The sequence below is a fragment of the Pleurodeles waltl genome, chromosome 5, assembly GCF_031143425.1.
Source record: "Pleurodeles waltl isolate 20211129_DDA chromosome 5, aPleWal1.hap1.20221129, whole genome shotgun sequence".
NCBI classification, from domain to species: Eukaryota; Metazoa; Chordata; class Amphibia; order Caudata; family Salamandridae; genus Pleurodeles; species Pleurodeles waltl.
Genome location: NC_090444.1, coordinates 1181021286 through 1181046235, shown reverse-complemented (window position 1 = coordinate 1181046235; position 24950 = coordinate 1181021286).

Here is a 24950-nt window from a genome sequence, read left to right as displayed (position 1 = left end):
TGCAGGATATATCCACTAGGTTTAAACCTTCAGGAATTGGAAAATATTAAGAGTCATTTTCTTTCTCTTGTGTTCTTTTATATTTTTTCTCCCTCCTGTCAATCCCCTTTACCTGCTGTAAGGTAAAGTTTTCTTGTTTGTAAAGGTTTCAATGAGAGTTGGCAGTAGTCATTTGGACCACTACCTACTCTCCCTGGATTTTTTAAAGGATACCATTCCCCTTCTACAAATAATTTACTGCCCCCACTTGAGAGTTGGTAACTTTTCTGTGGTTTGTAGCCAAATTCTGGTTGCAAACCATTGGTAATATGATAGTGATCTGGTATTTGGAAGGAATGCCCAAAACACGCTCTTTCCAACTACCGAATCCAAATACCGAATCAGTATCCAGTCACAAACCTATTTTAGGACCGTCTCGGAAAACAGGTTTTGTACGTGGCCAAAAACCTTTTACGAGTCGCAAACTCCTAATTGAAGTGTTTCCAAATGCAAAAAGTTTCGTACATCAGGCCAAAACCCCTAAAGGTATGGAAAGCATTACAAAGCAAATAAAACTTTGCAGTACATTAAAACAATCACAAAGGTGGGGGTGCAGACGGTGGAGGTGTCATCACGTGGCATAGTGAATGCAGAGCCCTGCATGAAATATGTGACAGGTATCACACTTGAAAGTAATGAATCTCACATGTGAAAAGAGTGTTAACATAATTGTGAAGCAATGTAGTTGTATTCCTACTGGCAAACTGGAGCTAAGTACTGCAATGATTGGCAATATTAGCTCATACTTTCAACAGCAAGGGTGTATGCATTGTGAAAGAAACTGAACCGTTTCAATGCATTATCCAAGAACCATTCCATTACAAGTATGTCCCGTGTACTACACTGAGCATAACATGTTACAATTTACTATGCCTCTTCAACATTCATGTCAACTTAAACTTGTGCAGTGATAAGAATATTTTATACACATCCATTTTACAACATCTCCTATTGGAATGCATCAGTAAATAAACATTTTCACACTAGACAAAGGCGAAAGTATTTCAAACGTTTTATCCACTTGATAGGCCTTCTAGGTTGATGCTAGTGGGTGGTGGTTTTAACTTTTTTTCCCCATGTTTTTTATTGGTTTTTTTTAAACAAAAACAACAACATACAAAAGCAATTTCTTATTAGTTCTACTCCCACTTCTCCATCCCTCCCACCCCCCTTCTGCATCTGCCCCATTCCTACATCCCCCATGACAACTCCTTCAAGACTTCCTGTTTGTATTGTGTGGTTTCAGAGGCCATGTTCCACAGTTCGACTCTGTCCATGCTCTTCTCTGTGGTCGGAATCATTGGAGGATGAGGATGAGTTCAGCGCTCCAGTGTCTGGCTCTTTCAAACAGTCTAGTAAACAGTCCCATTTTCTTGCTGCCTTTATTGGGCCGCAGCCCGTGCTGCTTTTATTTGTAGGGCCCTTCCCTCTGCATGCCCCCATCTTATTAGTGTGTCCCTTCATCTACTTAAGCGTGGTCCCCCTGGGTCCTTCCAGTGTAGTGTGATTTCCCTCTTTGCTAATACCAATGCCAAGGTCAATATATGTATTTGTGATTTTTTTGGCAGTAGGACGGGGAAATCCTCCCAGTAGGGTCACCAGTGGGGAGACAGGCAGCCTCCCGTCTGTCACCTAAACAATATTTTGGAACACTTCCTCCCAATAATGTTTGATTTGTGAGCAATGCAACGGGGCTCCTGCTATTCACTGTTTCAAACATCTTGGCTAACTTCTTGGGCGTGAGGTATGCCCTGTGGAATATGTAGAAACTGATCAGTTTGAAGCAAGCATTTCTAGATACTGTATATGCTATAATTCTGGCCCAATGTTGGTCATCTATGGGTGCCTCTAGGTCCTCCTCTCATGCTAATCGTAAAGTGTCCAACGGGAGCAATGTGTCCTTCCTCGACGCTTTATATAAGATACGGCTTTCCCATCCCCGCTAACCGTACACATAGCCTGACATCCCACGTGTGTGGATGGTTCCATCAGCCCTTGTTTCCAATATCGTTGTATGAGGGCTATCAGTGATCTGTGTATAAGGAACAACCCTGAGGGAACTTCATGTTGTTCTATAAGGGTTTCAAAGGGTAATAGTTCCCCATTGCCATATAAATCACCCATTTTGGAGATGTTGTGCTCTGCAAGTCATGATATTCCCGTCAGGGCCTGACGTCCTGGGAGCCCAAAAAGTGGTATTTCCAGTGTATAGGGCAAGGATGTTCTTGTGGGTTGTAAACTGCATAGCCAGCAATTGCACAGTGTGTGCATGCCTGGTTGGTTCATTGGGCGTCTTCCTCTGGGGTTCAGCAGGACCCTAAAAAGGTCCTTTACCAAGTTCTATGATTGACACCCCACGTTTGGACATAGCATTGCTGTGTGCATCTCCCGTGCGAGCCACTGTAACTGGCATGCCAGGTAGTAGAGTTCCACATCAGGCGCTGCCATTCTCCCCTCGTCAGTGGGCCGTTGGAGCTGAGTGAGGGCTATTCTACATCTGCCCGCCCCCCAGACAAACCCAATGATTATGAAGTTAATTTCCCGAAATAGGGAGCGAGGAAGGGTTAACGGCAGTCGCAAAGTAGTACGTTAATCTTGGCAGGGCTATCATTTTGATCAGTATGATGCCCCGCCATCGATAATGGGAGCTTTTTCCAGAACAGGAGGTCCGCTTTTAGCCTCTAGATTGCTCGGCCCACGTTGCCCTCTAGTAGGTCCTCGGGTACATGGTATATATGTACTCCCAGATATCGAAAGGTGGAAGTTATCTACATGAGACCCTGTGTATTCCCCACCAGTGGAGTGTCTTTTCGCAGAGGGAAAATGTGGGATTTCTGCCAGTTAATACGTAGTCCAGAAAGGTCCCCAAATTTCTCAAGCAGTGCCATTGCGCCCCCCAGTTCTTTCTCTGCATCGTGTAAGAAGATTACCATGTCATCCTCATAAAGCGATATTCTATGAGTTCGACTCTCGATGCTTATCCCCTGGAAGTAGTCACCTGTTCTCGCTGCTTGCGCCAAAGGCTCTATTGCTATCGCGCGCGGCCAGGATCCGACTTAGTATCATATAATCCATGTTTAACATGGACAAGGGGCGGTATGGGCGCACATCTGTTGCAGGCGCCTGGGATTTAGGAGTGGTATAACTGTGGTTTCGTTTGTGGACGGGGGCAGCGATCCCTCTTTCAGCGCCTTTGAGTAAAGTGCACTGAGTTGAGGGGCTAGTAATTTAATATATGCGCTACAAAATTCCATTGGGAGTCCGTCCGCCCTTGGCACTTTCCCCCTGGCCATTGCCTTTACAGCTGTGTTAATTTCAAGGGGGGAAATTACCTCCTCCAGTGCCAGACTGTCTACCTCCCCTAACTGAGGAAGTTGAAGCTCCTCGAGGCTCTGTAATTGGGTGGGGGATATGTCCTCCCCCATAGAACCATATAGTAAGGAATAATATTTAGTAAACCTGTCATTGATTTCCTCTTGCCTAAACAGCCAGACCCCCCTGTCATCTTCGATCTATATCACTAGAGAGTATTATCGGGGAGGTGCCGAGAGCCAGACTAATAGATCCCCTGCTTTGTCCCCCTCAGTGTGTAGTCAGGTCATGTAATTTTGATAATCAAAACACCTTAATCTTTCTATGCTACTGCAACCTTTTCCTTAGCCTCTAATCAGAGCGGACATTTCTGGGGCACCAGGTCCCTTCTGTTCCAGGTCCCTTGGTTTTTCTTCATTGTTCCCAACTTCTCTCTCCGGGGTCTTCTTGACCCCAATCACTCCTGTCATGCACTGACCTCTGATTTCCATCTTGAAGGCCTCTCACTCTAAGGCACAAGAAGACGCCATGCCCTGATTGTGCTTAAAGTAAGTTCGAATTGTGTCGCCAGTCGACTGCTGGAAGGCGCCATCTTCAAGTGTTTCCACTCTTAGTCACCAGTCAAGAATTCGGGGGTGCTCCCTCTGCCAGGCTAGCGTAAGTAATAAAGGGTTATGGTCTGAGACTGTGTGGCAGAGGTACTCTGCCGTTAGGGCCATACTATTGACTTCAGGTGATGCCAAGAAGACATCAAGTCGGATATGTAGGTCATGCACGCTTGAATAAAAGTAGTCCCGCTCTTCAGGATGTAAATGTCTCCAACAGTCCGTGAAGTCCCAATGTTGTTGCCAGTCTGTGAATGCCTTGGCTGACCAGTGTGTGGGTGAATGGGGGGTGCAATCTATCAAGCTCAGTATTGGAGACACAATTGAAATCCCCGCCTATGATAGTTGCATGTGTGATTTGTGGCCTTAGTGCATGCGATAGTGATGTCAAGAAGGAGCATTGCTCCTGATTGGGTGAGTAGATCCCCCCCCTATCGTAATACCTCTTCCCTCTATTCTCCCAGATACCAGAACATAGGGGCCCTCTTTGTCTATTATGTCATTCGTTTTTTGGAAAGGGACCCCTGGCCGAATCCATAAGAGGACTCCTCTGGCGTATGCCGAATAGGCTGTGGCATATACCCGTCCACGCCATCTTTTGGCTATAGCTTTGTCCTCTGGGCCTCTAAGGTGTGTTTCCTGGATAACAGCTACATGTATCCCTCATCTCCTGAGTTGAGAGTAGACCGTATATCTCTTAGTTATGCTATTCAATCCCCTGACATTCCAAGTCAGGAACTTGTGGGATTGGGGGTGTTCCTGAGTGAAGAGGCTGTGTCTTCCCACCCCTGTGCTCTACCTCTGGAAGTCACTTAAAAGGTACTCTCGTGTTTCAATGGATGCGGTTGAGCAGATACGTCCCTAGTGATCAAAACTGTGTTAAACATAAGAAATACCCCAACAATCCAACTCGCTTTCCCCAGGTCCAGCATCACAACTATCCCAGTCCAAACTTTCAATAACTTTTCCAACATTACAAGTGGGGGTTCAATGCAAGAGACCAGGAGCAGATTCTGCCCAGTGTGTCCCCCGCCATCCAATGTTCCAGGATAGATCTCTGCCCCCGGCCGTTGTGCAGTATGATCCTGCTCAGACCCAGCACAGGGCATAGTGTTGTGGAATGTGGTTAATTTGGTAGCACTTTTCGTCTTCAGCGAAGGATCGTATATATTCTGTCGTCCCAGGGATTTTGGGTCAGGGTTCTTTCAGTCCAGAGCGCTACCTGTATTGGCTGGATGCGCTCCCCTACCCTCTTGATGTCGGCAGGCTCATCAGTATAGTTGGATTCTGGCCTCTATTATATTATTTCATCTGAAGTCCCTGGGGTCACCCTTGGTAAAGTGTCTGGAAGTGTCCTGGGATAAAACAGAAGTGCTACCAGATGTAGAGTTATGGTCAGAGAGGACTTCTGAGGGGTGGAATGACTCTGGCCCCCATCCGTGAAGAGATGCTGCAACGTCCACAGCTTCCTGCATTTCCAGCAGCGCCTGTGAGTGTGGCGGCGCTGCAATTGTTGTCGGTTGTTTGTTTTTCTTTTGCAGTCTGATGCGCGGGTTCCATGGGTTTCTTGTTGTCTTTGCTGTAGCTGGGTCATTTGAATCTAACCATTCCCATCCCTGCTGTGGTGAAGTGATGAAAATAACTTTGTTTTTTGTGGCAATCTTTAACTTGGCTGGAAATAGCATAGTGTACTGGATTCCTCGTTCCCGGAGCTGTTTCTTGGAGTCGGTAAAGGAAGCTCGTTGTCTGTGAGTGTCTCTTGTAAAGTTTGGGAAGATCCTTGTGCGGTGGTCCCCTATCTTAATCTCTCCCCTCAGTCTGGCCAGGGTGAGGATGTGATCCCTGTCCTTGAAGTGGAGCAATTTGCCGACCACCGGCCGGGGTCTCACACCCGGTGGTGGGGGCCAGGCCGGCTTCCTGTGGGAACGCTCAATCTCAAAGTATGGTGATAGTCCTTCAGGAGCCACTTCCTTCATTGTTCCAGGAATGCCGTCATATTTGTTGCATCTTGCTCCACTTTTTCCGGAAGACTCACTAGTCTCAGAATACTTCTTCATGCCCTGTTCTCTGCGTCTTCCGCTCCTGCCTCCAGGGTTTTAATAACAGACATCATTGCAGACATATTCTTGTTTAGCTGTAGCAAATCCAGAGCAAGCTGCTCTAGGGACCTTTTGTTCGTGGTGACTCTGTCCGTTAAACAGCGGTGATCATCTCTGAGAAGGTTCAGGTCGATGACTATAGTATCTATTTTCGACTCTAGGGCTTCCCAGGACACCGCTATTGCCTGGAGAATAGTGTTGAGGGTTGTCTCTGGGGGGGCAGCTCCCAATTTAAAGCTGTTTGGCCAGCGCCATCATTTACGGCAGACGGGCCCACCGTGGCTCCTCTGTCCGTGCCATCTCATCTTTTCATTTTGCCCATTATGCTAACCGTCTCACCTCCGCAGTGTTCAAAAGGTCATTCAGGATACTTTGTGCCTTTAGGGGTTGGTTCTTGAGGGGGAGGGGGAGGCCCCCTCCAGGGGCAGTTTGTTCACTTTTGGTCTCTGTCCTGGAGCGCTGCAGCACAGGCACGCAGCGTCCGATCCGGGGCCCGTCGCCGGCAACACTGATGCACCGTGGCAGTCCCATGCCGCCAGGGCGGGCCCCTCCGTCACCCCCGCTGACAGAGCCAATATTCCTTCCTTAGTTTGTTTTCCACCTCTTTCCCCCACTCCTTCCAGATACACCTACTGTATTCTGGGGGAGGTGGGCCAAGCGGCCAGTCTCTGTGTCCAGTCCACAGAATATCTTAGAACGTCTCTCGCAGCACTCCTCTATGGACTGCAGCCACTGCCACACCGTTCCTCCGTTCCAAGTCAGCCACAAGCACAGACCGCACCCACAGCAGACAGCGGGGGGCCTGCAGCACCCTTGAGACATCCGTCAGACCCGCGGTTACCACTCCCTTATCCACAGGACCCCCCAGTGCATCCTCACCTCCTCCGGCAGCCGCGCACCTAGGCCTTCGTCCCCCCCCTGCACTGCCGCCAGGAGGGGAGCTCCAACACCTCCACCGTTGCCGCCTCACTAGATCTCGATGAAGCGATCCACTCCTAACCTCCAGCCATGTGCCGGGTGGCTGCACAACCTGTGTCCAGCGGCGAGGCCCCGGCGCCACTTCAGGAGTTTTGGGTTCTATTCACCTGGGCCACCATTTTATGTCGCAGGGACACGCTGCGCTCCATCTCATCTGGCCATTCGGAGCACCATCAGCCCCAACGCTACACCAACAGGGTTCACACTGGATCCGCTGCACGATCCGTGGCCCCGGTCCGGGTTCCTAACAGCCAGAGGTGCAGGATAATTGCGGATGTCCAGAAGCCGCCAGGAGCTCCGCTCTGAGCATGCTACTCCATAGGCCTCAAGCCACGCCCCGGTGGTGATTTTAACTTGATGATGAACCTTCCCCTAGATGCCCATAGTACGGCAACTTTGATTAGACCCCAGATCCTGAGCAAGGGGGCTTCTTCGTTGGGCCTTGTGGACATGTGGCAACATTGGCACAACACTGACACTCAGTTCACTTATTAGTTCAGCGTGCACCATTCACACTCACATATTGATTACATCTTTGTCCCAGCAGCAGAAATTAGTATGATTTTGCAGGTGAATATCCAGCCAAGAGGGTTCTCTGATCACTCACCTGTGAAGATGTGTTTAGGAGAGCTCAACATGGGTTTGTGAGGTGTCTGGTGATCAAATGCTTGATAGCTCAAGGATGAATACCTTACTGACCTGGGAGCAATGGTTACTGACTTCAAGCACAATGTGGGCCTGGCCTCCCAAGATGCCAATTCCTGGGAGACATCTAAGATGGTGGTAAGTGAGAGTGCTATAGCATAGTGTGGAGGTCAAGAGTGGGAAAAGGAGGTGAGTTACATGGATTATCTTGTCAAGAAGATTAAGGAATTGGAACTGCTCCTAATGCAAGTGCACATGACAAAACATAGTGGACAATTAGAGAGATTTAAATAGACCTTTAGGGAACTGATGCTAGATTCAGCCCGCTATGCCTGACTGTGCACTCTGCATGGAATATGAGTGGGGAGACAAAGGTGGTCATTATGACCCTGGCGGTATTACAACCGCAGGGCCAAAACGACGGGAGCACCGCCAACAGGCTGGCGGTGCCTCCTGGCGTATTATGACCATGGCAGTAGCGCTGCCCAGGGGATTACGACTCCCTGACCGCCAGCCTTTTACTGGTGGTCTGAACCGCCAGGAAAAGGCTGGCGGTACAGGGAGTCGTGGGGCCCCTGGGGGCCCTTACAACTGGCATGGGCAGTGCAGGGGCCCCCTGACAGGGCCCCATGCTGCTTTTCACTGTCTGCTGTGCAGACAGTGAAAAGCGCGATGGGTGCAACTGCACCCGTCGCACGGGCTCAACACCGCCGGCTCCATTTGGAGCCAGCTCCCATGTTGCGGCCCAGCGGGGATGTCCAAATGGGCACCGCGTGAGTGCGGCCGCATTGGCAGCCGCACAGCGGTTACAGCTTGGCGGGCGGCTATGTTGTAATGAGGCCCAAAGTGTCCACAATTAACTCTATCAACCCTAAATGAAGCAGGATGCTTGATCACAGACAGCGGGTAAATTGCCAGTGTTTTTCTCAGTACTGCAAAAATCTCTATGTTGAACGTCACCTCACAGGAACAGAACATGAGTGTCCTATCAATTTTGACTTACAAGTGGGTAAACTCCCCAGTGCTGATCACGCTGAGATTAACGTCCTGCTAATGATAGAACCCAGAGTGGATGTGCCATTTGGAAGGTTCAAATGGAATTCCTCTGGAATTCTACAAAACATACACCTCCTTTATCTTGCCAAGCCTTCATGTGCTTTACAATGAGGCACACATTGTAGGTGAAATTCCTCAAAATTTGAGTGGGGCACTTAATGCAGTCATCCCTAAGGCAAACCACACACGTATTGTCCCTCATATCACACCATATCATTTCTTTATGTTGAGTCAAAACTCCTGGCCAAAGTTCTAGCCACAAAATTGGCTTAAGTGATTCATACTTTAACACATTGAGACCAGAATGGGTTCATGCCTGGAAGAAGCACTAGGCTCCGTCACAATGGCTACAAGTTGCCTTGGCTCATTTCCAGGATCTTAGTGAGGTGAAGGAACTGGTGTCAGTTGACTTTGAAAAAGCTTTCGACATGGGCCACTGGCCTTTTATGCTCCAAACACTGCAGAAAGTGGACTTTGGCCTTCACTTTTGGACATAATTAACACTATGATATATGGAAACTTGGGCTCAAGTTTGAGTGAACAGAGAAATTTTCCACCCCTTCCCATGGTGCGGGTTATATGACTGGGTTGCCCCCTGTCCCCATTTCTATTTGCATCAGTGGTTGAACTGCTGGCAATATTAGTACAGCGAGATGCGTAAGTCATTGGTTTTCGATGGCCCCATGGTACCCAAGTTAGGATATCCTTATATGCCGATGATCTTCTGATATATATCCAGTGCCCTGTAGTATCCCTGTTGCATGTGATGCGCATGCAGGAGGTATCTGGTGATACCTCCTGGCTCCACATGTATTGGGTTAAATCAATTTACTTTCTGGTTAAAGGAGTGATCCCAAAAATAGGGGCAGATGCTGGCCCACGTATAGCCACTAATCATTTCTGTTCTTTAAGTGTAATGATCACACATACTGAGATGGAATGCTAGGAGCTTAGCAGAGTCCTTCTGTTGAAATTAGCGCTCCAAGACTAAGGGCCTGATTACAACTTTGGAGGAAGGTGTTAATGCGTCCCAAAAGTGACGGATATACCACCAGCCGTATTACGCGTCCATTATATCCTATGGAACTAATAATACGACTGGTGGTATATCTGTCACATTTGGGACGGTTTAACACCTCCTCCAAAGTTGTAATCAGGCCCATAATGACTTGGGGGGGCCATATCATTATCAATAATGGGAGGAGGGGCATTGTTTAAGATGATCATGCTCTCTCACTTTTAGCTTGCCCTCCTGAAATTCCTCTATCGGCTCCCTTACACATTTTCCTGATCAGTGCAAATGATGCTAACATGTTTCCTTTAGGCTTGCTCCACACAACCAGTTGCCTTTGATAAATGTGCACTACCTATGTACGAAGGTGTACCCAGCATACCGGGCATCAAAAGGTATTATTGGGCCTCGCAATTACTATACAATATTGAATGGATTTTCTGTGACAGATCAGATCGCGCTGTTCGACTGAGGTTAGGCTTGACGCGCCAACATCGGTTCCACAACATACTGTATTCTACCTAGTCCCTATGCTCTACCATCCATTGTCAGGGTCCCATTGCTATGCTGGAATACCGTACTAAAAAGTATCAAATAGCACGATGAGCTACACGGGAGACACCATTGTAATATTGCACATGCATTTCTCAGGTTGTTGCTCTTATAGGTGTCTGTTTATGAGATCTTATTGGCATTTCCATGCTGAAAGATAAATGGACAGTTGACTACATTAAGGGCCTCATTAGGAGTTTGCACCATCCGCCGAACTTCCAACAGGGAGGTTACCGCCACACAGGCTACCTCCCCGCCGGACTCATTAGGAGTTTCCCACTTAGTGCCAGCGGCAATGCTATAGCCCACAGGGTGCACCAGCACCCTCACAATGTTTACATTGAACAATGCGATGGTGCTGGGCAGGCGGGCACCTGCACTGCCCATGCCAAGTGAATGGGCAGTGCAGGGGCACTATATGTGCGCCCTGCACCTGTTCTCCACCAGCCTTTTCGTGACGGTGTTACTGCCATGAAAAGGCTGGCGGAGAACAAGGTCATAATCAGCAGGGCAGTGCTGCATGCAGTGCTGCCCTGGCAGATAAGGATCTCTGCCACCACCAGACCGCAGGGATTCAAGATCCTGGTGGAGCTGGCAGTTCCCGCCTACGTGAGTGTAGCGGTCGTAAGACCGCCACACTCATAATGAGGCCCTAAGACATTTGACCAATGACTTTGTGCCCAATAGTACACATTTTTTTGATATTTGCAGCTTAGACATGCTCTAGGCCCCTACAAAGAGCAACTGCGAGTAATGCTTGACTTTAATCCACATGCGATCAAGGTCACGATGGAACAATGGGACGAGGGGGAATCTCCAGAGTATATCAGTCCCTATTGCTTAATATTCTGCATCCCTTTCAAGCACTTGAGGAACAACAGTAGAGAGGTGTAGGGCTGCTAGAAGATGGGGAATGGATGAAAGCAAGACCCCCATAACCTAGTCATTCCTCGTGTCTGTGACTTATACAATTTAATACCTACACAGAGTATACTATCACCCACCCTCATACTGTGGCAAATGGGGAGGGCACTTAACTCTAATTGTCCACGTTGCAATGATTCCTGCATGTTATATGGGAATTTCCAAGTATAGCAGCCTACTGACAACAGATCCATAAAAAGATGGATACAGTAGTGGACCACCAGATGTTATTAATCCCAAATTAGTGCTCCTGGGGACGATGGATATATGGGATAGTACTGTAAGCTATAAAACTGTGGTGAGCCCGGGCCTTATGGTGGCCAAGTGGTGAAATTGCGAAGTGGCATGGATGCATTAGCACAGAAAACAGTTTATAAGGCACAAGGGCGCCCAAAAAAAGTTACAAAATAAAGGATGCATGGATCATACTAAACGATTCTCTTGTATAATTATGGGCTTTATGTACTATATTTACTATTGGACTGAATATAGATGGTTATTTTGTTTTATGCGAGTGTTTGATTCTACATGGGAGCAGGATGGTATCTTGTAGTGTTCTACTTAAGTATGCAAAGGATGTTTTCAATTTTATTTTGACTAATGCTCGTGGCATGCCTGTATTGTTGAATGTCTTTATCATAAAGCAACAAATATACGTTATACAAAAAGTATTTTCCACTAGTAGTTGCTTAGGGCTGCATTTTAGTACATGGGTATTATATTCACTATGCCAGTCCAGACAGACAGCAGCCATACACAAATCAGTGTAGGTTGAATTGCCAAGCCACACTCCCTGTTGTGGGAACACAATTAACCCCACACTGGTTTCAATTTTGTTGGACCTTGTCAGTGGGGTGCAACTTAGATCCCATAGCACCATGTCTGGGCATACCTCTTGCACCTAGGGCTTCACATTAAAATATCAAAAAGTGATGGGTGAATGCTTACAAAAGAGTCACCCCCTGGCAATCACCCAGACCACATGCCAGCGCATTGTCTACTTGTCTAGCATGCTACTATAAAGACAGAGAAACCATAAGAAAATCAGTCTTTATCCTGCTCCAATTGGAACAGTCCACACTGCAATGCTTTGCCATGGCCCCCCAGAATGCGAACATAAGTAAAAACAGACAAGGCTTTCAGTATCAATTGTTCTCCTCCTCTGTGTGCTGAACCAGTACAGCAGAGAGTGGCACACAACCTACTAACAGCCTTTCAATGTCAGGTCCAGAGATGGATCCATGCAGTGATGATTTCACTGTGATGTTGTTGCAGAAGAAAATCAAAAAATCACCTCAGGAAAAAACAACTAAAACATATTAAAAGGCCTACTGCAAAGACATCTGCTACTGGGAAAGATGTGCACTCAAAACACATATCCACAGAAATACAAGAGCATGTTGTTAGCTTCAACAACAGGATCATCAAAAGTCAGAGTCACATTACCACAATTGTTGAAGATGACCTAGCAGGCACCCATGATGATTTCAAAGTCGTTTCAAAGAGTATAGAACTCTTCAATGTACTGAGAGAGAAGGCAAGTGCCAAAACAGGATCATGACATGTTTGGAGTTTGCCTTGATCAATGTCAAGGAAGCTTTGGTGGACATTGCAGTACAATATGTAGTTGAGAGGTCCTATGACTGCATGCCTGTGGTTTGAGTAATGCAGCTGTGCATATTTAAAATTATATTGAAACTGCATTTGGTACCATATCATCAAACATCAAGGAATCATTTGTGGTATTGAGTGTTATGAGCAGCTGTCTTGCACGTGGCATACATGTCTTGGCAAGGCGTACAATGAGAATCAAAACTCAGATATCAACATCACAAAGAGACAATGTTATGGCAGTGCAGAACACCAAAGACGAGTTGAAACCTTTATGTCCACTCACCTCTCCATTAGCTCTCAGGGTAGGAGTCATAGGACAGTCTGTTCAAAACATCATCATTCATGTGTGCAGGCTAGTGACAACAGAAAACAAGTATCAAGGCAAGGAGTGTGCAGGAAATGATGAGACAAGCTTCCATACTATACAACAAATACCTTCTGGTATCCTGATAAGCTGTTGGCACCTAGCACTTATTTAGCTTACTTTGCTCCCAATCAATTTGTAATCATATTTTATGTATCATAATGTTATTCATCATTTACATACCTGACGTGTGTGAGCACAGGTCTCTGCTCTATTGAGTGAGACATACATCTAGATATGTGTTGGACTCATCCTTAATTCCTTAATGTCTCAGTATTCACATTTGAACTCACTTTCTTTTAAAAAAATACTTTATTTAATTTGTTGGTGTAGAGTTGGTACAGCATTACATGAAAAACTTAGGCACATTCTTTAGTTATACGGAGTTATATAGGGTCTAAGATATCAAAAATATAGACTGCTTGGATATATTCAAATCCATCACAGTGACATTACCATCTAGCATTTATCAAACTGCATCATTTACATTATTTGTAAAAGAGGGAGTAATTTCACACAATTTAGAATGACATATCAGAAAGACATATAGAAAACTCTTCCTCGCCAATATCTATCTATTTTATTATATGTCTTCGAGAGAATTGAAAGCTTCTCAAACGTAAGCATGCTGTCATTCACAAGGGCTATTGGCCTTTCCATTTCATATGTATTCCAGCTTTCCAACAACCATAACACTACTGGCTGGTTGGTTTGTGGCTTCCAGGAATGTGCTATATAGGGGATAAAGTATTGTCTGCTGTACATTGTAAGGATATTGCAAGTCTATGAAGAGTTCTGTGACTATATATTGGAAGGAGGTCAAATGCCTTTATAAGGTCATAGAACTCTAATGTGACTTACATTATCCGTATAATTTACAGCAAGGAGTACTTTATTTCTTGTAATATATATTCACAGCATCACCTTTCCCACAGACCGTTTACATCCTTGGTATTTAGCTCTTTCATATGAAAAAGAAAGGGGCCTCGATTCACAAAGGCAAGTTACACTTTTGAGTAAGATTACATTTTGTAGTAAGTTTACTACTTTCAATATTCACAATCTCAGAGTGTAAACTTAGTGCAAAAGTGTAAGTTACATGTCTCCACCCCAAAACAATTACATTTGCTTACTCTTTTGTGGGTGGGTGAAATCCCTCACTAAACCCTTCTCTGACTCTCCTTAAGCCCCTCTTACTCTTAAACCCATCTGCTTTAGTAGTAAGTCTGACACTCTTCTCATCTACTAACATGTGTGGAGACTCTGCAATTGGGGCAGAGAACTTTGCACATATAAGTATAAGCAAAATATGCACTTTGTAGTCAATTTTTTAGAATGTTTTGTAGTACTTCAAAGTGCAGTTTGTGAATCAGGCCCAGAATGTTTGCATATATGAAGAGTAAAAGTAGATGCTGTAAGGCTAAATTAAACATACCAAAACACAGTTAGATATTTGTTGCAAAAAGGTATTAGAACCATTTGGTACAAGCTGTAGTGCAGAATGTGTAGAAATATAAAGATAAATTCTAAGTTTCCTATAATTACCTAAAGTAGGCGAAAAGGAAACATGTTGCCATAAATATCTCCTTTCTACTTTCACTGCTCATCTAGAAAAAATGTATCTATAAAATAGAGCAGAAGATGGAAAAGCCAGGTTTCGTATTTGCAGCTTAAACTGTAGGTTTAATTATGCCCATTCCCTGCCTTTTCTATTGTCTGCTGGCCCTGGTAGCAGATCTGTGTCAGAGCTCAACTATACTCAGTAACTACAATTGAACAGCTATGTAATTTCTTTATTACAGGACTCTAGAGATGTCATAAGCCGCCTGTAATGAGGAAATAAGAGAAGGGCTTTTATACAGAGATTGCAGGTTCCAATGTACTATAGTGAGTCTTGCACCCAGCATTAAAGGTATATGTAATCTGCCCATTAATGTTGTACTTGGATAGATCCTGTCATCAATTGCATCTTTCAACAACAAGACAGGCTAAGGGATTTAGCAGGAGATCAACACCTGTAATCGTCTGAATGTGAGACAACACCTCCCTCCAATAAGCTTGCATCTGAGCATATGACCACCATGAGTACAGGGGAGCCTGCTTCCTCACACCCCTTCCAATGTAGGGCCAAGCCACTAAACATCGCTTTTAAACTTTTATGGGCTAAGTACCACCTTTTCATGCTCTTACAGCCTTTTTTCCCATGCTGAGAGCAAATGGACAATTTTGTTTCCCTCAACCATATATTGGACCATGTTTCTTCAGCAATATTAGTATGTAGATTTGGAGAATAACACAAATGACAGTTCAAAATATCTTGAGACATGAATAATGTGTCAAAAATATTGTCACTATTAAAATATTTTGGAGCAAAATATCAAAGGTATGAATATTGTTTTTGTATGCAATATAATTTTTAGAATATTGTATTTAATATTGTTTAGTTTCATATTATTGTAATAAACATAGTTTTTAATTAATTTAATATATATTAGTAAGTGAATTTTATGTGTTAATATTAGTAGTAGTGTTATATTTTTTTAATTTAGTTTGTAAGTTCAAATGTGTAGTTTGATTTTCTTTGTAATTTTATTACCAATTTACAATGTGATACCACATTGTTGCCTTTGTTAAGGAACACGTTAGAAAGTTATTTAAATTATAATCTATAGATTTTTAGTCTTAAGTATAATTTTATCATAAATTAAATATTTAATTGGTTAATAATTATGAAAATCGTTCAATTTCTATTTTGTTTATATGTTAATGTCAATGTATTTTTTATAGTTTAATTAGTAATTTACATTTTAGTAGTGGGTTGTTAGATGTGTCTGGAAATTGAGTGGGAAGTTATTTCAATTATAACTGTTGTTAATTAAATATTTAATTGCTAATTAATTAGAAACATGTTTAAATTGTTTATTAGTACATACATTTTAATTTTATTTGAATTAATTATTATTTATTTCAGAAGTGTATTTAGTAATAATATCTGTAAAATGTATTTTAGTTTTCAAATTGAATTTGTTTTATTTAAGTGATATTTTAATTTAATTTAATTTAATTTATAATTTAATTTTGCGGGTTGTGTTTTTTGGGTCGGGTATGGAGGGAAGTGAATTTTATTTAAATATTCAATTTAGTTGATAATTTATTTTGTGTTTTTTGTTATTCAAATTTACATTGTTTGTAAATGTATGTGGTATATATTTTAATTTTAAAGATGTTTTAAAAATTATATGTAGATAGGAATTTAAATGTTGTTAAAAATGTTTATGAGTTGGAAAGGTACATGTAACCACTCTGTTGTCCAACACTTTCCCTACTATTGCTTAGAGTGAAGTGAGAATAGTAAATCTAACCACTCTATGGACCAATGTCAAACGGAATAGTGAATATAATCCCTCCAAAGTCCAACACTTTCCCTTCTGTTGCTTAGAGTGGAATGGGAATAGTAACTCATATCCCTACGAAGGCTAACGCTTTTCAAACTGTTACTTAGACTGTAGTGGTAATAGTAAATCTATCCCCTCCTTAGTCCAACACTTTAGTTCAACACTTTCCATACTGTTGCTAGGCCTGGATGGGGAATAGTAAATATAACCCCTAGGAAGTCCAATACTTTCCCTACTATTTCTAAGATTTGGGTCAGAAAAGTAAATCTAACCCATTTGAAGGCCAATGCTTTCCCTACTACTGCTTAGACTGGAATGGAAGTAGTAAATTTAACCCCTCCAAAGTTCAACACTTTCCTTACTGTTGCTTAGATTGAGTTGGGAACAGTAAATCGAATTCTCTGAAGTCCAACACTGTCCTTCTTTTTGCTTAAATAGGAGTTATAATAATTATTTGTGTTACTGTAGTCTATTTTTAATTGTTTTCATATTATTGCATTTTTTAAATGTTTACATGATTAAAAATGTATCTTTTATTTGGAATTATTTTTATATTTATTTTATTAACCTAATTAACTACTACATATGTTTCAATATATGTTTTTCAACATTAATTTTTTAGTTACTGTTAATATTATGTATGCAATATTTTAACTGCTATAATTTAGTTTTAGATTTTTTCAAGTATATGTAAATATATATATACTTAGTTTAAAGTAATACCTAAAACAATTTCATATGTTAATTATAATATTTAAATTTATTTGGATATATTTGTTGGTTATACCTATGTTTGTTAACTTTAATTATATGTTACTATTTTAAGTTTAATGTATTTGAAAAATGTTTTGCTGTTTTTATATTTTTAAAGAATATTTATAAATAACATCTAAACAACGTATTTTAAATCATATTATTATTTGCTTATTTATTGTTTTCAATAAAATACCTGTAATTTAATTCTTATTTAAAAAAAAACAATAATCTTACCTTTTTTTGGCAATATTCTGTTCCACAATATTTTTGTAGTTTACATATAAAGTATGTGTCCTTGATATTTTTGTTCACAATGTTTTTAGCACAATATTTCTGTCATCCAATATTGTTGTTCTCGATATCCTGCCGCACAGCTGTAGATCTTTTTCCCGATTATCAATGCAGACATAACAACAGGGTAATTGAGTTCATGTCCAGCGTTAAGTGACAGATAACCTCCATTCACCATGAATGTAATATATATAAAGAAGAATTCTAGAGGCATCTATGCCAATCCTGAATGCAGTTTTAACATTTCACAAAACACCTTTATTTTATCACTTCAAATATGTTGTACAATATGCAGTTATATTTGGTTACAACAACTAGTCCTACAGCATATTCATTTAGTTATACATTTTTTAATTGGTGACAATGATTCTGTACTACATCGGCTGTGAGTTGAGAGTAAATATGCAATTATAATTACCAAATTATTATTTCACTTCAAATATGTTGTACAATATGCAATTATATTTGGTTACAATAACTAGTTTTATCACTTCAAATATGTTGTTCAATATGCAATTATATCTGGTTACAATAACTAGTCCTACAAAATATTCATTTAGTTATACATTTCATAATTGGTGACACTAATTCTGTACTACATCAGCTGTGAGTAGAGAGTAAATATGCAATCATAATTACCAAATTGTATCCATAGTTGATAAGTTATTCTATTAAATCTGATAGTAGAAAGACGTCTATAGAAAATTATTTACTTACAATTAACAATGTTTACTACTTGTTCATGATCTAACTTGAAAAATTAAAAACGATTTCCTCAATTTAAAAAATCCAAATCTGCGCATTACATAACAAAATCTATCCAGATGATCTGGAGGGTGTGGCTCCATGCAAATGAAAAGAACACTTTGCCTTTGTGCCCGCACCATATTACAAACGTGAGGGTGCAGAGGCAAAAAGGCCATCAGGAGGCGCACTGACTGACAGCATAGTCTGTGTGACCTTAAGGGTGCCCCTTAGAAGGGAGGAAAGAGGGTCTCATGGATCCCTTTACTCATGGAATATCCCTGGAGGCAGGTGCAGTCACTTGTCATACACTCCTGCGGGAGGAAGTACGTTCCCCTTCAAAATCAGAACTGGCTTCAAACAGTTGGTCTGCCTTTCATGCAGGGTAGGTTCTAGTTAGTGTGGTATATGCTGGGGCAAGCGCATTCATTGTGATAGGGTGCACTGACCCAGACTGCGCCTAGCACACCCAGTTACAGGTGCCCCGAGTCATAGACCAGAGCAGTGCCCCTTATGTATAATATGGGCCTAGATGCCTGCATTGCCCATCTGTAATACCTATTGTGACAGTGCACATATAGTGCTTTCGTAGTGTGAAGTAGGAGTTCCCTCACTCACATGGAGAAGCATCCCCATTCAAAAGAAGGAAAGCATTTTTTACCCTGCTATATGGGGCATCGGCAAAAATATCTCCCCCTGCCCCAAATAGAATGTACTATTAATGTGTCGTACCAGTGGTGGACTAGTTAATCAGCCCCTGATGGCCTTCTTTGGGAGGGTGCATGCAGGGTCCCAGGGACTGACCCCCTGCTCTGCGGGGGTCCCCACCTGAAGGCACTGCATTGTGCATGTGCATGAAAGGTAGTGCTGGGATTTGAGGCAGCACTTCATATTTCATCGCAATGCTCTTCCCTGAATCTCTGCTAAATCCACAAGTTAGATCATGCCCTGAAGACAGCACTCTTTTTTTTGTAATCGGGTTTATGGGTCCGGTTCACACCAAGCTCACCCAATGCAGGAACACAATGAAGTAAACCAGGGCCATGTGTCTGGAACCGTAATACTTAACCCTGCACTGGACATAGAAAGATCCCTATCCTGCAGCCTCTGAATGTGTAAGGCTCTACAGCTGCTTCCCCTCTAACCATTCCTCTCCATCCCTATCATCTTCTGTCACACTCCTTCCTCCTGGAAACATTCCACTAGGCCAGATGGTACACTGTTACAACAACATGTGGAAGTCATACCTCCTTATTTCCAAAATATTAACCAACTTCAACCGTCAATAATCAATATCCATTCGATGCCAATCGGTAAGTAAGTAGTGATCTTGGAAAACAAAGAATAACATCATTTGTATCTCCTTGTTCAGGAAATGTTCAAAATGTCAGTAAGTTTATGAGACTCTATATATAGAATTACCTATTGTCACATGGCTTGTATGCTCCAATGAACAGTTTCACCCCTCAGTACAGGTAGCGATATTAGTCTGGTGCAACAACCTATATTAGGCCTCAGATCTAGTAAGAAAACAAACAAAATGAATGCAAGTCCAAAACATTCCCCTTATAGTGGTCTACACACCTCGTAGAACAATAATAATTAATAAAGGAGAGACCTCCAAATATCTCCTAGAATCATTTTCTAGTTTAAACGCGTGTAAACTGAAACACCATAAGCATTAAGACAACCTTCAAGCTTAATCGTAGGTAAAGACTAATCCGTTGTCAAGGAGATCCCTATCATTTATACTAAAAAACCAGCGCCGGGTCTGCCAAAAGAATAAACATCCTCGAACCAAAACCAAAATCACCAATACTCACCGTATCCAAAATCAAGCACGGTCTGTTCCACACACCTCTCTCCTGTAATGAGAGAAGCGAGTACGCCACTCCCAACGCGGTCAGAGCAAACGAAAACGCGAGTGCGCGACTCCCGAGCCCGGTGTCTGGGACCCGGAAGTCGAAATGTACCCAATGTTATGAAGATAGAAAACGGACTAACGCAAGCACCAGCACAAAACTAAAAGACAGACTACCTTTAATTTCCACATTCGGAGTCACCTTGTAATAGGTCCATGAAGAACACCGGTGTTCACCAGCTCAACCAGCCTATTACCAAACGAAGATCAAACATTCAAAATACCAAATAAACAATGCTTATCTGAAATAACAATGTATACTTGAAAATAAATTACTTTTTCAGGAAATGTAATATCTTAAAATGGGATAACAACCGGAAAGACCATTATGAAAAAAGAAGAAATGCTCAATGAATCCATCTCAGGAAAGCCAAGTCTGGCTATGAACTGAAAAAACCATGGAGTTTATTCGTCCCAAAATCGTTTCTTTATGTAGCACCTTCCAAATTCTAATGTCTCTACGCACAAGGCAACTTAACTATGTTCATAAAAAGAACAAACCAACTAACTCATACAGAAATGGTCTCACTTATATGGGTCAGTGCTCTATCGTGGCAGTTTACCAAAATGTGTTAGTATATAATAGAAACCCCACTGACTTAGTTGAAGGATTTTGATTAATACCTCAAATGCTGCAAAGCCATTGACAATAAGGAAAACTGATATACACCAAATATCACATCCTATTTGAACAAAGGAAACAACAGTAATAAACAATTAAGTTAACCTGCAATAACTTTAATGCATGGGCAAATTATCTTAAATTAAACAAGGAAGAATTCCAACTCCCTATCCGAGTTGAGACCAGATTCCACGGCCCTCAATCTCATAATCCAAAGTGCCTCACTTTGACGTAGGGCTAGTTCCCTATTGCCACCCCTGGAATCTTTGGGGATGTGTTCCAGCCCAAAAAATTCGAAACTCTTATGGTTGGTCTGTGAGTTACAGTTCATTATATGGATCACTAATGGATATTTCATATCAACATTGTTAAGCGCTCTCACATGTTCACCAATCCTAGTCTTCAGTGCACGAATTGTGCTGCCTACATATATCTTCAGGCATTTGCATCGTATGATATATACGACAAACGTAGTGTTACAATTAATCATTGAACAAATCTTGAATTGTGTTCTCCCATCGGAGAACTCTTTTACATTATGACAGGCCCCGCGGCATACTCCGCAGCTACCGCATCTAAAAAACCCCACCATTTTTGTGGAAAGCCATGTCGTCTCAGGAGGATTAGCAGTAAAACTTGGACTCAATATACTTTTTAAGTTCCTGCCCTTCCGAAATGCTACTGGTATTCTTTTTGGCAAAATATCCTTCAGTGATTCGTCTTGGGACAATGAACTCCAATGTTTGTTCATGCATTTTTGCAGAATCAGCGAAGCATCATTAAACTCTGTAATAAATCGAACTATATTAGGTTGATCAGTCCTCTTAATAGTGTTATCCTTCTTGAGTGTGTCACATCTCTTTAAACACTTAGCTTTGCGATGGGCCTTCCTGACCAACTTGTTTGAGTAGCCCCGTGCTAGGAATCTTCTGCTCATATTAGCTAACTCATAAAAAAACTCATCATCTAGACTACAATTGCGTCTAGCCCTCACAAATTCTGCATAGGGGATAGATGCTATTTGATACCTGGGGTGCGAACTATCAGCGTGTAGTATGGAATTACAAGATGTAGCTTTGCGAAATAGTCTACTCTGGATCTTTCCTTCACCAATGAAAATTTCAACATCGAGAAACTCAATACTTGTCGTGCTGAATTGATATGTGAATTTCACATTCATATCATTGGAATTCAAAAATTCACAGAAATCCAACAATTTCCTTTCACCACCCGTCCAAATCAAAAAACAATCGTCTATGTATCTTCCCCAGAATAATATATGAGTCTGCCATTCACTTGCAACAGGGCCCCAAATCCATTTGTGCTCAAACCACCCCATAAAAAGATTTGCGTATGAGGGGGAGAATTTGGAACCCATGGCCACACCCTGCTTTTGTCGGAACCAGTCTTTGTTAAACAGGAAAAAGTTGTTGGTCAATATAAGGTTCATCATTTCAATCAACATTTCAGTATGCTCCCAATAGCTTGCTGATCTTTTGTGTAGAAAAAAACGGATGGCTTCCTGTCCTAGTTCATGATTAATAATGAAACTACATCCAAGGTTACCAACATCATGTCATTGTCCCAATCTACATCATTCAAAATGCTCAGAATATGCGTGGTATCTTTAATAAACGATGGTAAGTTGCATACTATTGGTTGCAGAAAACAATCTACAAATTCTGAGTTTCTCAGTAGGACCTGAAATACCTGAGACAATGGGTCTGCCTGGTGGAAAAGGCAAACCTTTGTGTACTTTGGGAAGCGTATAAAGACATGGATACCTAGGATGATCCACTCTCAGGTACATATATTCATCTTTATTCAAAAGCCCCTTTTCCCACCAAGTCTTCAATTTTTTGTTTATTACATAGGTTAGATTAGGAATAGGATTCACACATACCTTCTCATAACAAATTACATCATTAAGTTGTGATAAAATTTCATTGTCATAGTCAATTTTGTTCATAAGAACCACATTTCCTCCTTAGTATGCAACTTACCATCGTTTATTAAAGATACCACGCATATTCTGAGCATTTTGAATGATGTAGATTGGGACAATGACATGATGTTGGTAACCTTGGATGTAGTTTCATTATATACATGTATTAATCATGAACTAGGACAGGAAGCCATCTGTTTTTTTCTACACAAAAGATCAGCAAGCTATTGGGAGCATACTGAAATGTTGATTGAAATGATGAACCTTATATTGACCAACAACTTTTTCCTGTTTAACAAAGACTGGTTCCGACAAAAGCAGGGTGTGGCCATGGGTTCCAAATTCTTCCCCTCATACGCAAATCTTTTTATGGGGTGGTTTGAGCACAAATGGATTTGGGGCCCTGTTGCAAGTGAATGGCAGACTCATATATTATTCTGGGGAAGATACATAGACGATTGTTTTTTGATTTGGACGGGTGGTGAAAGGAAATTGTTGGATTTCTGTGAATTTTTGAATTCCAATGATATGAATGTGAAATTCACATATCAATTCAGCACGACAAGTATTGAGTTTCTCGATGTTGAAATTTTCATTGGTGAAGGAAAGATCCAGAGTAGACTATTTCGCAAAGCTACATCTTGTAATTCCATACTACACGCTGATAGTTCGCACCCCAGGTATCAAATAGCATCTATCCCCTATGCAGAATTTGTGAGGGCTAGACGCAATTGTAGTCTAGATGATGAGTTTTTTTATGAGTTAGCTAATATGAGCAGAAGATTCCTAGCACGGGGCTACTCAAACAAGTTGGTCAGGAAGGCCCATCGCAAAGCTAAGTGTTTAAAGAGATGTGACACACTCAAGAAGGATAACACTATTAAGAGGACTGATCAACCTAATATAGTTCGATTTATTACAGAGTTTAATGATGCTTCGCTGATTCTGCAAAAATGCATGAACAAACATTGGAGTTCATTGCCCCAAGACGAATCACTGAAGGATATTTTGCCAAAAAGAATACCAGTAGCATTTCGGAAGGGCAGGAACTTGAAAAGTATATTGAGTCCAAGTTTTACTGCTAATCCTCCTGAGACGACATGGCTTTCCACCAAAATGGTGGGGTTTTTTAGATGCGGTAGCTGCGGAGTATGCCGCTGGGCCTGTCATAATGTAAAAGAGTTCTCCGATGGGAGAACACAATTCAAGATTTGTTCAATGATTAATTGTAACACTACGTTTGTCGTATATATCATACGATGCAAATGCCTGAAGATATATGTAGGCAGCACAATTTGTGCACTGAAGACTAGGATTGGTGAACATGTGAGAGCGCTTAACAATGTTGATATGAAATATCCATTAGTGATCCATATAATGAACTGTAACTCACAGACCAACCATAAGAGTTTCAAATTTTTTGGGCTGGAACACATCCCCAAAGATTCCAGGGGTGGCAATAGGGAACTAGCCCTACGTCAAAGTGAGGCACTTTGGATTATGAGATTGAGGGCCGTGGAATCTGGTCTCAACTCGGATAGGGAGTTGGAATTCTTCCTTGTTTAATTTAAGATAATTTGCCCATGCATTAAAGTTATTGCAGGTTAACTTAATTGTTTATTACTATTGTTTCCTTTGTTCAAATAGGATGTGATATTTGGTGTATATCAGTTTTCCTTATTGTCAATGGCTTTGCAGCATTTGAGGTATTAATCAAAATCCTTCAACTAAGTCGGTGGGGTTTCTATTATATACTAACACATTTTGGTAAACTGCCACGATAGAGCACTGACCCATATAAGTGAGACCATTTCTGTATGAGTTAGTTGGTTTGTTCTTTTTATGAACATAGTTAAGTTGCCTTGTGCGTAGAGACATTAGAATTTGGAAGGTGCTACATAAAGAAACGATTTTGGGACGAATAAACTCCATGGTTTTTTCAGTTCATAGCCAGACTTGGCTTTCCTGAGATGGATTCATTGTGCATTTCTTCTTTTTTCATAATGGTCTTTCCGGTTGTTATCCCATTTTAAGATATTACATTTCCTGAAAAAGTAATTTATTTTCAAGTATACA